Source organism: Vulpes vulpes, chromosome 7 (genome assembly GCF_048418805.1).
Source record: "Vulpes vulpes isolate BD-2025 chromosome 7, VulVul3, whole genome shotgun sequence".
NCBI lineage: Eukaryota > Metazoa > Chordata > Mammalia > Carnivora > Canidae > Vulpes > Vulpes vulpes.
The window spans coordinates 52,595,674-52,610,330 of record NC_132786.1 but is presented as its reverse complement, the minus strand read 5'-3'; the positions used below and the strand labels follow the sequence as shown (position 1 = coordinate 52,610,330).

General features: G+C 36.8%; 1 protein-coding gene across 2 annotated transcripts in view; it reads left to right on the top strand.

The window, feature by feature from the left end:
* The window catches only part of TENM3 (teneurin transmembrane protein 3), a 2,512,213-nt gene that overhangs the window by 1,695,930 nt on the left and 801,626 nt on the right, over nt 1-14,657 (top strand). The gene's annotated exons all lie outside the window — the stretch shown is intronic.

The window sequence follows — 14,657 nt, the reverse complement described above, 5'->3', positions numbered from 1 at the left end:
ATTCCCAGAGATGTTCTGGAAGGTTTATATGTACCCTCATTTATTATAAATACATTGAAGCATGCTTAAATTAAAAAGACTGAATAAAAATGAATTTCAAATGACAAAAAAATGTTCTGTGAATGGAAGAATTAATGTCTACATTCTCATTTAAGTCTAAGCAAATATATAGAACTGCAGTCTTGCTCTTTAAACTACTCTCTGAACTCATTTCATGTTTTTCTGCCCATAAAAATTGCACACCTGTAGAGCAGACTTGACCATTACCCCACAGTAATGTAACTAATGAATTATAGACATTAGACATCTAGGATGTATTTGGGAAAATGTGAGGGCAAAACTTATTTACTGCTCCATTCCTCTTCAGACCTGTCAGGTATTTTGTGGGTTCCAGATTTTGTATCAATGAATGCAAAGATTTTCATCTCTTTAATTTTGTTCATATAAAACACATTGACACTTACATTTGTGATTTTATGAAACTACTAATCTCAAAGGAAGTGTTCTTGAGACAACAAAAGGAAAATGTTTTTGTTAATATTGGGGCCCATTGTTGCATTCGATTTGCATCAGGCTTGATAAATGCTTAATCAGAATAGAAGCACAAGTATGAGTTCATATGTTTCAGCAACACAAGATAGTCTAACCCTTCTGATGTGTCACTAACTTTTGAAATAATTTATGTTTTCCACACATTGTTAAAATATGTGTTGTCGAGTACTACACATGGAGCAAACCATTTTTATTGCTCATAAAAATACCAATAAACAAGCATCAGACATAATATGTTATGTTTTATATGTAAGGAGAAAAAAAAAGCAAGCTCATTAATCCTGTACATGTCTTGCTGAAGTTAAAAAAAAAAAAAAAAAAAAGATGTGTTCTAACAGATCAGAAAGATAGTTTTTAAATCAGAAAACCTGCTAAGAAAATGCCATCAACTATAATTTCTAATGTTTTTGGCTAATGAGCTGATCATAATTAATTAACTGGATATGAGGCAATGGTGTTATTACCAAAGTTCCTAATGACACAGTAACATCACCCTGTAAGCCCATATATGGGCTGATCATCATATTGAGAAGTATTACTTTATACCCTAAATATATGAGGGCTGAGGAGATGGACACAAGCATTAGGATAGTTCTAATTCTGTCAAATGTCCATGCCATCAAGACTTACCTGTCATATTCAGACTCCACACAGGGATAGTCTCATTTATAGGCCTGGCATGACCAGCTTCACCAAATAGTTATCCATTATTTGCTGGCAGCCGATAAACCCATCAAAAGGTAACCAACAAGTAAGAACTTATTTGAAGAGTGACATTATCTTACTGCTGTCAGGGAACATGAGCAAAATAGCCATCGGTCTATCCTAGTTACAAAGAGAAGGGGTGTTTGGAAGTAGAACTTATTTTTTAAGGTTAGAATCCTTAATCCAAAGCTGCAGAAGAAGATTTGATGTTTTGTAAATAGTAGCTTTTATCAGAGATCTGGTTAGGGGCTTTGCCAAGTAAACTGTCGCCAAGTCAGTGACAGTAAAAAAAAAAAAAAAAAAAAAAAAAGAAGAAGAAGAGAAAACCACAAAACACACACACACACACACACAAAGGAAATTAGAACTTCCCCCAGCTTAAGATGCAGTGATGTGTCTGAGTACACAGATGCCACAGAATAGGTATCAGAGCATCATTTGCATCCAATTATGGGTGTCTCCAGTTGTTGCGCATGCATATTTATGCACACAGTGTACAAACAAGGGCTAATGTTCATAAACATGAAAAAGATTAGAAAATTCATTAATTAGGGTCATTTGTACAATTCCATTTCAACTCTAATCACTTGTTTCAATTGATGTCTCCTTTAGAAAGTCAGTCTGCGAGTAGTTATTTATTTATTCAGCAAGACTATTGTGTAGGGCGATCTTCTGCTTGACCTAAAATGTGATTTCTAATAATGCGTTCATTTCATCCTAATAAGCAGGAGGTTAGGCTTAACAACATTAATATAAACTGTTAAATTAATAAATACATATTAACTCTGTTAGATTTCATTTCCCACCAGTAGAAATAACGTGGTTGCATTTTACAGGTGTGTGTCAACTGGCTGCTTTGTGTCTTTCAGGGAGAACCTAACCAAAATTAGCATTTTTACGAATTTAAACATTCCAAAAAGGCTTAGGTCACTCTATAAGCGAAATAAGAAATTTCCTTCTGAATCCCAATGAATTTACTGTTATTATTATTAATTTACTATTGATTAGCTCTCCCATTTATAAATATTGGCTCACCATACACTGGCTCATTACAAAGTCTAAACACCTTCACTTACTACACGCTCACCTTTCTAGGCCCAATATTTTGTTTCCATGTGTGTGACATTCTCTGACTGTATTCTTTATATATGCCTTATCTCTCTCTCTCAATCTCTCTCTCTCTCCTTTTATACCCACCCCAAACTTTCACTTGCTTTATTTAATCATGTCCCCCTTAGCAAAAGTCTGTTACAGACTCTTGCTTTCTTTGGCTTGTTTAAAGGTAGTTGTACTTCGTAAGTGTACTCTTTGATTTTTTTCCCTACAAATCTTTTTTCTATGATTATTCCTGTTGTGTTTAAAATGTAAGCACTACTTTTACCTTAGACTCTTCAATATGCTTCCCTTCCCCCTCCACTGCCAATCAAGCTCTGGATCAAGGGAACTTTGGGCATTGGGAGAGAACAAACTCTGAACTTGGGGCAATGGAGTGAGTGATTTGTTAGGAAGTGAATACAGAAATGGTCTCTCCCTCTCTCTTTCTCTCAAACTGAAATTTAGAGAATTAGTTCAAGACTTTTTTTTTTCCCACTTTTATGAAAATGACCTAAGGCAAGTCACTTAATCCCTCTAGACTTCCATTTCATTGCCTATAAAATGAAAGTGTTGAATAAGCTCATCATGATCCCTTTTAAAATTAAAATTCGTGTTTCTGAGATATCATGCAAAGAAGTTTTAAAAGAACTGAAAAGTTTTCCTGAAGTAGAGAACAGTGTTCTCAAAAACACCCTGATATTTCTAACCATTAAAATTTAGCTTCTGCTTTTTCATATTGGAAAACAGCAGCTCCAACTATTTCCCAGATGTATCTCAAAGCCAGATGGGAACATTTAAGTGTGAACATTCTGGAGCCGTAGAACATGCTTAATACGCACACATGAAGGGTAAAGGTTCTTACAAAGGGGCAAAGACGCTAGAGCCGTTTCTTCAAAAGGGGATAAGTTTTGGGGTGCCTCGGTGGCTCAGTGGTTGAACGTCTGTCTGCCTTTGACTCAGGGTGTGATCCCGGGGTCCTGGGACTGAGTCCCACATCGGGTTCCCTTCATGGAGCCTGTTTCTCCCTCTGCCTGTGTCTCTGCCTCTCCCTGTGTCTCTCATGAGTAAATAAAACCTTTTAAAAAAAAAAGTGGACAAGTTTATTGGATGGGGGATGTATTTCATGAAAGTGGAGGACCAGGGCTTATGGTCGCCAGCTCCTTCTTCTTCATTGCCACAGCAGCTAGGCCAGGTTTTCTGAAGGAGTGCTATCTTTAAATAGATACCAGCTCACAGGCCCTTTGCTAGTCTTAGCCGGGATGTTACGTCTATTCCCCTTCATGTTGCTGGGTATTGATTAATCCCAAAAGGCCCTGCCTGGTGGTAATAATTTGTGGAGTTCTCAAGCCTGTTGCAGGATAAGTTCCAGTTGGTAAACACCAATATAAGAAAACCCAAGGTCCATCTCCCCGTTGGGGGGCAGGAAACAGTCTTCTTGGAAGTTATTCAGAAATACAAACTCCTGTTCCCTACCTTGCACAGCTTTATTATTCCTCACAGGCTAAGAAGGGTCTCTCCTTTTCACCCTGCTATCCCCTTCCTGAAAAATCCCAATTCCAACATAGGGTTTCACTTAGGCTCATAGTTCCTTCTCTCTTGCAGCTTCCAATGTCACAGCTGGCTAACTATGTGTTTACGAGTTCTGTCCCCAAATCTGCAACCCAGAATTTCAATTTGTGAACTCAACATTTCAAACTAATTACTTTGCCACAAATGTAACGTTTAAGTGGAATGGTTCTTCCTGGCATAGTCCAATATTCATCCCAACTTTCATCAATCACTCATTTATTTCAGCTTTGACACAGATGTAAAGTCATACTGAACAGCACAAAATGTGTTATTAGTCGAAAGGAGAGCTCCTCTATCATTCTGGCTAAGTGTATCCAGGAGTGCATTTGCAAGCAACGACGTCCAATCAGTCTCTTCAGAACCAATTTCATAGTAGCCAAAGCCAAAGTTCCACCTTTGAACTAGGCATCCTGTGATTCTAACTCTCAGTTAAGATTTAGAAGCACTATAGTTTTCCCACAGGTCTGCTTGTGCTTCAAGAACAAAATTTATAACTTTGATCAAGGACTTTGATTCAAAAAACGTATTATCTACGTCTGGAAATATTGGAGGTCACTGGAAATACTGAGCTTTATCTTCTTTCAACTTCAAGTGTTTGCGGAATCTCTCTTGAGCAAGGAAAACCTCTGTGTTGTCAATGGTACTGATAGATTAGTGTAGAGACCATATTTAATAACTGTATTGATGTTGGCACCTTCTAATGCTTTCAGCATTATACTGATCATGAAATGTACTCATTCTTTTCCTGCCTTTCAGTCTTTTTATTTTTATTTTATTTTTTAAAGACTTTATTTATTCGTGGGAGACACACAGAGAGAGGCAGAGACATAGACAGAGGGAGAAGCAGGCTCCCTGTAGGGAGCCCGATGTGGGATTCGATTGCAGTAACTCCTCACCTGAGCCAAAAGCAGGCTCTCAACCACTGAACCACCCAGGTGCCCCTCAGTCTTTTTATTTTTAACCTTATTCAATTCAATTTAACCTTATTCAATATGGTTATGGTTCCATCTAAAATGGGCTTAACAGACCTGCTCTGCCCTTATGGACTCCTTTACCTTTAAAATGCTCACCAATGCTGTCATTGTATAAGAGCAACTCAGTAGCCATATGACTCATCAACAAATCTAATTTCTCTAACAACTGCAGTCAGTGACGTGGGTGCTATTAGAAATCTTTGCTTCATCTGCTGTAGTCTGAGAAAATCAAGTAAAACAGCCGTATTCAGTTCATGCAATCCAACTTCATTGAGAAGAGAAAATGGAAAAGGAACAGTTCATACTAAAACTAGTTTAGTGTTACTTCATCACTTGTTTTTAAATATAATCTTTGGAAAAGTGATAGTGGATAAACCCATATGTCTGTGGCTAAACACACGAGCATGCGCACACACTCTTTGTGGAAGTTTTAGCAACAGATAATAGTGACCCATTCCTATGTTTTATTTTAGATTTTTCACTGTTCCACATTTTTGCTCATGGCTGCTATATTTATATCTAATGTCTGTTGATGGTGTATTTGTCCATTGCTTAAACTTCCTCTTATTATGAACATGAAAGGTGAAGAGTATAAAACCTATCATCTTTGTTTCTGCAAGTTTTCATAATCCTTACAATATTTTCTAGTCCCACTGAAATCTACATTGCTGTGTGTTTCTACTCAGCAAATTCAATATCTTCCCACTCATTAAGCTTCCTGACATTCTTCTTTCTCAATTAGATCACCCAAGGTTTCCATATACCTGAATAGTATCAGGCCAGATCCCTTCCTAAATATTTATTGGGGAAATAATCCCCCTTTCATATTTTTTATCCATCATGTGTGGCCAGTTCCAAGTACCCAAACCTTCAGCTTGCAATACTATTTCAAAATAGTCACCCAGATATGTTTTATTCACATTTTTTTCAATAGAAGTTGTGTTTGGAAGATCTTGCCACTCGATAATTTTCTTGTCTACTGATTCAAAGGAAAAAATATTTAGTTGAAGATGAAACAGTCACTAAGTTATCAGATAATAATTACTAAATCATTTAACTTCTGTTCTATTTTTTAATCAAAAAAACTTCTCTGGAGATTGTTAACCAAAAAAAAAAAAAAGTAGCAACAATTTTACCTCACTGTATTTATTCATTTTAATGGGGATTTTAGTGTTATCCATATTTAAATATTCATGCTGAATATTTTCAAAGATTCAATATCAAAATAATACAAGTTATTGTGCTAGTCACTTTTTTTTCAGAGAAAATGTGAAGTTTCTGTAAGTTACTTTTGATACTATCCCTCTTGAGCTCACAAAAACTCTTGTTTTCTTTTTTAACAAAAATTACTGGATTTAATAAAAGACTAGTCCTAGGTCCACATGATATCTGAGACGTAAAAAATCAAATATTGAGAAAAATATTATCTTTGTGTCCTTGAGACTTAGGTAGAGCAACTCTGTTTTTGTTGGGTTGGTTTTTTCTTTTTTTTTTTTTTTTGCAGTTATTTGCATACAGATGCAAAAAAGAAAGGATTAGTTAAGAGCTGCAGATATTATAGAAAGAGAAAGAAAAATACTTGGAATTATGTATACAAAAATCAAAGAAAACCAACAGAATGGTTTAAAAAAATTTATCCACTTCTTTACTTTTTTATTTGGATTCTAACAGCATCTCATCAACTGCCCTGCGTATTTTATTGTTGAAATAGACCTCATTTTTCCTACTGACTTTTTTTAAATTTTAGAATAAATTTTCAAACATTTCATTTTATATTAGTTGTAGTATTTATTGCTCTAGTTAATTTAGCACACAGATGTCTTCAGATCTCATAATTTCATGAAAACAACTTTCATGCTAAATTTTTTGATAGTTCACCACAACCCAAATATGAGTTTATCTTCAAAATTTGAGGAAGATCTTAATCTTTAATTGACTTAGGTGAACATCTTAAAGAGGCCTCTATTGCCAATGCTGAAAATATTTTGGCTGTCTAGATTAATTCAAATTTAAATATAGCTTAACGTAAATGACAAATATAGTAAATAAACTTTTTCCTTTTTTTAAAAAAGAATTTTTAAAATTATTTATTTGAGAAAGAGTGAGAGAGCATGAAATGGGGAGGAGAGAGGGAGAAGCAGTCTCCCTGAGTGCAAAGCCTAATGTGGGACTTGCTCTCAGAACTCCAGGATCATGACCTGAGCCCATGGCTGATGCTTAACCAACTGACCCTCCCAGGCACCTCTAAACTTTTTTCGTTAACTGAAAAATATGCCATTTTCTATCACTTTACCTGGTTTTCGTCTTTCAAAAACCCATAAACATCTAAAGGAAAATAAATAGCAGCTCAAGATTTATTATAATAATGTTACAGTGAGAACTTAGTTCCTTCACATAACATGTATAAATGGTCCATGCTATCTCATGGATGACACCAGATGTCAGCAGTTCCAATATGTAGATTTGTTATTTGTTTCCCGTTTAAGATATGTGTCTCCAGTTCGCAACAGACAAATCCAGAGATTTAAATTTTCAGTCTCTACCTGAAACTGACCCTCTTGCTCTATACTCCTAGAGCCCCCAAATCCCTTGAGTCCTCTTTTCCCTCCAGTGCAGTTCAATACATCCAATTCTACAAGCATTAATTGGGCTTCTGCTGTGTGTAAAGCACTCAGTGTGAAGTACAACAGAGAATTAGCTTTGGTCCTTCTCTATAATTTCAGCACGGGAGAGGTTTGGTCCTTGCTTTCCCCTGGAGAATGAAAGCTTCCGTAGTACCACTGGGAACAGAAGTAAATATCTGGAGATTGCTGGTTTCTTTATCCTCTCTCAAGAGGCAAATCACCTCACAGACCATGTGTCTATTTCTGCTGAGTTTTTGTGCACTTGCACATGTCTGTACACATACTCATCTCCCATCAGATTCTCCACAGCAAGTAGACTTTCCTATTCTTAATTTTCTTTCAAATAATTCCCTTCTTACAGGCCACCAGTTATTTCTAATTTCTATGGTCACGGGAATTCATTCAAAACACTCCTGACAGGTCAGAGAGCCCAGTAAAAGTTACTTGCATTAATTTGAAAAAATAACCAGCAAACCCTCTATGTATGATGGCAAGTTGGAAGAACATAGAAGTGTCAAAATTAAATGCATCAGACTCCCTCAAAGCAACCTTAGGGTTGCCATTGTTAGTCTGATCATTAGACATTTCCTATATATTGTTATTTGGTAGAATGGTAGAAAACCAACCTTAACTAAAATTTATAATGATATCAAATATCCTATTTGCCCATATTTGTATTTAGTATACATAAATGCACAATGCCATTGGAGTAGTTCTATTCCATGTAGTAGAGTGCAACTCTGTGGATAGCCATTCAACTTGTAAATAGGGTTTGACGCTAATTGTATTTCAAAACGGTAGCACATGATTAGTGCAGTGCCTGCTATGCATTAACACTTCAGAGAATGACTTTCTTCCAGGAGAACTGAGCAAGAACTCTTGCATGAGTGCACAATTAAGACTGGAACTCAATTCTGAAGTACGAAGAGGAGATCTGCTGACTTGTAGCATCCCTTCCCAATCATGATAAGAGACAGGAAGAACTTGACACTAAGCTTCCCCCAGCAAATCGCAACCATTTTATAACCAAGAAACTTGTACTGTTGGGAGGGGTCACATATACATTCTACTTCTGTGCCAAAAATATATGCATCTGTCTGTAATGATGAATCAAAATTATGGGATGGGATGGAATACCATGACTGAAGTGATCTAGTGAGTTTATTCATCTACTGTCTGCACCACCCTACTAAGAATCTAGGAACAAATGTTTAAATTTCTTTGCCGCCAAGAAAACAACAACAAAAACAAATAAAAACAAAAACCACCTCCTCAGCTATTCCCTGGGGGCCACCAAGAATATGATCCACTTTTGAGGCTAAATTCAATATCTGAACTCCCAAATGCAAGGAAAAGGCATCCAGATTAGGCAAAAAATTCTTTAGGTGAGCCTCCCATCCTGTATACAGGAGTTATTTGAGAGATTGGCCATGGAATTTGCCCATTAGGTGGTAAGAGGCTTTAAGCTTTGTGATCTTTCTCCCTGGTGGATCCTCTATAGGACTGGCAGATATTTACCAAAAATACTCACAGCTGAAAACTCCTTACACACCCCTCATAACATTACACGCATTTACACCCTTCCCAGCTGCCCGCTATATTTAAAATCATAGAATTTTGCCATGATGTTTTCCCACTTTTGGATCTTATTTAGTGTAAAGTCATGAATTAAAGTATAAAATCCCACCAAAACTACTGGTTATGTAAGAATCATCCAATTATTATTATAAAGTGAATTTTTATGTTTCCATCAAGTTTTCTCATCTTTCACTTCCCTAAAACAAACTGCAAAAGGATGATTATAGCAGTTCTTTTTTTTCCCTCTCTAATGGGAATTCTCACTCACATGATTTAGATAATATATAACAAAGAAGCACACCACAGGACTGGATAGTTTTAATCGTATTTGAGCCATATGATGCCAGACAGAAGCGTATGGCTTGGCATAAAAATCTGTAAGTCCATATGTTCTAGATAAAGAGGTAACTGTGTGTGTGTATGTGAGTGAGTATGTGTGTATACACACACACACACACACACACATAATTTGGATATGCTGTCATTTTTCAAAGTCTCAGATGTTTCATTTCTTTCTTTTTGACAATTTAGATCTGTTTGATGTTCGGGGACTAACATAGATTTTATAACCACATCTTTAAAGTCATTTTCCAGTGTGAGAGAGAAGGATTGCCTTTGTGTCATAACTAAAAATTGAATGGACTTCAATATAAAGAGCAACTATGGCCAAATAAAACAAAACAACTAAATGAAAACAACAACTAAATAAACTGAAAAATAATAAAATAAAATAAAATAAAATAAAATAAAATAAAATAAAATAAAATAAAATAAGAGAGAGAAAAGAAAACATACACTAAAATGCTAAAGAATTATCCCCAAATACAGTCATACTCAGTTTCTGTCAGTATCATTAGCTTTCAAGCCCAACATCACTGCTCTATGACGGATACTCACACGTATTTAGATATTTAAAGTCTGTGCTCCAGGAGGACAGAGGGACTTTCATGTGATACGATGTGATAGATGAAGATTAATTGAAAGTAGTTATTTATCGTAGAATATTTAAGAAAATTCTGTTTTACGATAGGTATCAATCTCAGCATCTCCTGCATGAATATATCTTCTTAATTTGAAATTCTTGGAAAAATCCTTATATCCTTTCACAGTTTGGTTGCTTTATTCCATTAGTGGTCTCTTACTGAGAACAAGCAGAAGCCATTAATATACTCAGTAAATATTAATCAGATGCCAAATCCTGTGCTAGTGAACCTATTCACTATACTCTCATACAGAAGCATCCACATTGCTTGCTTTAGAGTCTACTTAATTTCTGATTTTAAATGCCTAACTTCTGGATTAGTTTTTGTGTGAATTTATGTTTGCTATAGATTGTTCAACTCTTCTACCAATTACAAGAGTAAAAATCTTGGAGGAGAGAACATTTATCTTCCTACTCGGCAGGTTACCACTGTCTAAATTGTGTTGTGCTGCCAAAAGGGCTTCAGACAAGTTTGCTATGGCTCATCATTGGGAAGGAGTGTTTCTGAGAAAAAGGATCAACATCAGATGATTGTGACCCTTCATGGTCTCCCTCTCTTGCCCAGAGTTGGGAGGGACTGTTAACAATTCCAATTTCCTTATGGGATAGTTGCCTCTGGCCCAGTATTTTATCCCTCCAACTGAAAGCATGATCCCTAATCAACTAAAACCAATTACTGCATGACTTTAGGTGATTAACCTCCTCACATTCCAGTCTCAACTTCTATAAAATACAGGACTTGCAAAATGATACTGCTAGAGTCCTTTCATATTGAAAATGTTGTTGGTCTAAAATTGCATGACCATGGAGAGCAAGTTTGCCTTCCTCACATATGAGGATATGAATACAATCTGTGGCAAATGATGATCAGACTTCAGGGTTTCCTCCTAGTGCACTGACCACTCCTCATCTCATTTGATGGATCTTCATTATGGGCCTGACCACAAAGTGCTCAAGTAGCACAGGGCTCCAGGCTCATGCCTCTTCTTTTTCATTTTATAGGAATTTAATCAATTCTATGGTTTTAAATGCCATCTCTATAAGGTAATGATTTCCAGATTTATATCTGCAGCCCTAATCTCTCCCTGGAACTGCAGACTTCTAGATAACTGCCTACCTATCCAACGTCTCCTCTTAGGTGTTCTTTGGGCATCTAAAACTTAATGTGTCTAAAATGAACTCTTGACATCCACTCCTACCCTCCCTTCAAATGCTTGGCACTCTTCCAGTGCTCTAAATTTCAATAAATCTTACCACTATCCAGCCAGTTTCTTAGGTCAAAAATCTAAGAGGCATCATTGGCCCCCTTTTTTGCATATACCCCATCTCCACCAGGAAAGGTGCTACCCTAATAGTCCAACCATCTCACGGCCTCCACTGCCACCACCTCTGGCTCAAGCCACCATCATCCCTCACGTGGTCTATGGCAACACACTCCTGATTGGTCTCACGCTTCCCCGCCACCTGTGATCCACACAGCGGGCTTTTAGGACAAAAGAGATCTTGTAAACTATGCAATTCAAATACTCTGGCGTTTTCTGATTATAGTTAGAACCCAAGCATTCACCTAAAGGCCTACAACATAATATGGCTTCTAGAAAAATCTTCAGCTGTTTCTCACTAGTCTTCTTATAATTGACAATAACACCCAGCATACTCCACCCCGGGGACTCTGCCCCTGCTGCCAGCAATGCTCTCCCCTCAAGTGCCTCCATGGCTCTCACTCTCACTTCATTCATGTCTCTGCTTGAAGCCACCTCTGTAGTCCACTATATGAAATAGTACATACCTCCATTTTTTCTCTATGCCTTTGCCTTACCTTACTTTGTACAGTACATATCGTTCCTGGCATAGTATCATATAGTTGTTGGTTTTTTTGTTTTTTTTTTTTTTGTTTTTTAGTATTTATTGTATCCTCCTCTAGTGTGTAAACTCCATTAGAACAGGGGATAGGTCTGCTTTGTTTACAGTATAAATACCAAATGTCTAGAATAATACCAGGTACACAGTCGTTGTCTATTAAATATGTATTAAATGAGTGGCTCACAGTATTAATTCATGAATTCCAGCCAGCCAGGCAAATCTAACCTATGCTGCTGGTTAAGATCACTTGCGTGAGAGCACAGTTCAAAAGAATTTCTCAATCTTGAACCTGATCAAGATAGTCATAATATCTTTTACTATGTGCTTGCTATGCTGCAGATAATGTGCTAAGTATTTATTATTTACTCACCTTACTTAATCCTCAAAAGGAAGCTACCTGGGATTACTTCTATCTTTGAGATAAGGGACCAGAAGTATGGGCTTCACAGTTAATAAGTGATAAAACAGGTATAAAATCCAAAGGCTACCCAAGGCTACACAGACTCTATGCTTCAGTTTCATACTTTAACACAAAGCCCAGACTCAAATGCCTGCAAAGGCCAATCCATGTTGGAAACCATCAAGTGGCCTTCTTGCTTTCCTTTGTTGACTCACTTTTGATAGAGATCTAGGCACAGATAAATATTCTTCTACCATGGGCAGCGGGAAGCAGTCATGAATTCATGATGATGCTTCCAGTAAGTTTCAACAGCAAGCAGGGGGAATGACACACAGGGCACAGTCTAAAGAGGGAAGCCAACTCTAGCCAACTGTAGGATGGAGTAATATTCCTGCACCCAGAGCTGTCAGATTTCTCACTTCCTCAAAAGGAAGTGGAAATTCAGATTTTTAAATGAAATTTCCCAAATTATTACATGCTAACTGAACACTATCAGGCACTAGAGACCATACAAAGCACATCTTTGGCCAGGTTCAGCCCACAGACACCCTAGCTGTTCATCTTGACCAAAGTTCTGTGCTGAGTATTAGAGTTGAGAGGTAAGAAGTGGGGACCAAAAGACGGGGGGGGGGGGGTGCAGAGAATAGGTTGGACCCAATCACAGACACTTGATAAGGAATAAGAAGCCGACACAGGGTAATGCCATTGCCATGTGAGATGATCAAGTCCAAAAGCTTTAGGAAGGGGAATGACTCCCATCTGGGGCAGAGAATCACAGAACAAGTGGCATCTGAACAGACCTTGAAAGATGCTTTGTATCTTGTGTCAGTGTTTCAGGGTTCAGATAAAATCATGAGTTACATGTAAAGCTCTAAAAAGCACGAGGCACTTATGTATTTCAAGAATCTTAATTACACACTAGAACTGGCGTCATGTAAAAGATTAGAAATGTATAGAAAATCAAATTCTTGCACACAATGATAGTATGGCCATCTTATTAAGATTATGCGCCTTTTTTAGGTTTTTGATTGTAACTGTATTTTAGGACTAGAGCATTAAGCCATGCAAGTTGTTTTTAAAATAAAATCTTCATATGTTTCTATTTTATTCCTGGGGTTGGGAGTGCAGGTGACAGCAATTTGCTTTGTAAGGATAAAGCATTTATTTTCAAGTTTTATGTTGAAAGACTAAGTTGATTCTCATTTTGTTGGTGGCATGGAGACAGCTTTGAAAATTCATTGTGCCTGTTTCTTGAAAGTGACCTCTAGTGATTAGGAACTGATTTGAAATGTCCGGTGGTAATGGGCTTTCCTGGCTTTTAGTAACCTTCCTATCCTCAGCCAATACCCGAAGGTTTTCGGTTGGTGGATTTTAAAGTGAAGCTAGGGGACATGTTTCTGCACATGAACAGATCTGTCCACCCACATAGCCTAACTACACTGTGCTCCTGCAATTATAAATTAAATAATAATTTAATTTTAAAATATTTAAATTTAATATTTACATTCCATATTGAACAATATATTTTGAAGACAGCCATTTCCTGATGAATGTTTTTAATTTTAAGGACTCTAATATAAGGAATAATAAAAGTGACATTTTAGACTATTCTGAATTTAGGAGCATAAATAGGACATTTCAGGGCCTAGTTTTCAAGAATAGACGGCTAACAGGATAAACAAAATTAAACCTGTCATTATGCAAAAAACTGCTTTTGCATTCTGCACATATTTTAAGATGTATTTTTGAGGTTTGCAGAGAGCTTAATTTTCAGTTTAGAGTAAAAGATAGCGTTACCCAGTGTAGGTGATAAATTAGGTTATCACAGTTATTTGCATGACCCCGAAAAGGTGAGCAAACTAAATACACCTCAAAAGCAGAGCTATTAACCTTAATGTGGGTTACAGATTTGATCTGTGGGGAAAGACATGCAAGCAAATGTAAAGGATTTTGTTAATTCTCCCACTATCTGGTTACCAGTGTAGGGATATTTGGACATAACATCTATGGTCTAGCTCAATAGTGTATACAGGCAATTTTCATCTGTTAGGTTTTCCAGCTTGACTTCTGCTTTTCCTTTCCAAATTCATTTCTCACTACCTTGCTATTAATACCTAGAGGAGTTTATTGCTACTACCTTAACAAGCCTTCAAATGGCTGCTTTCTCTATACACTTTTCTCATCCCCACTTATATATCTTTGTTCATATTGAGACAATAAGCAATGAGGCGAGTCAGACTTGAGTTTCAATTCAATTCTGCTATGCATAAAGCTGTGTCTTTGTACAAATTATTTAACATCTGAATTTCCTTATT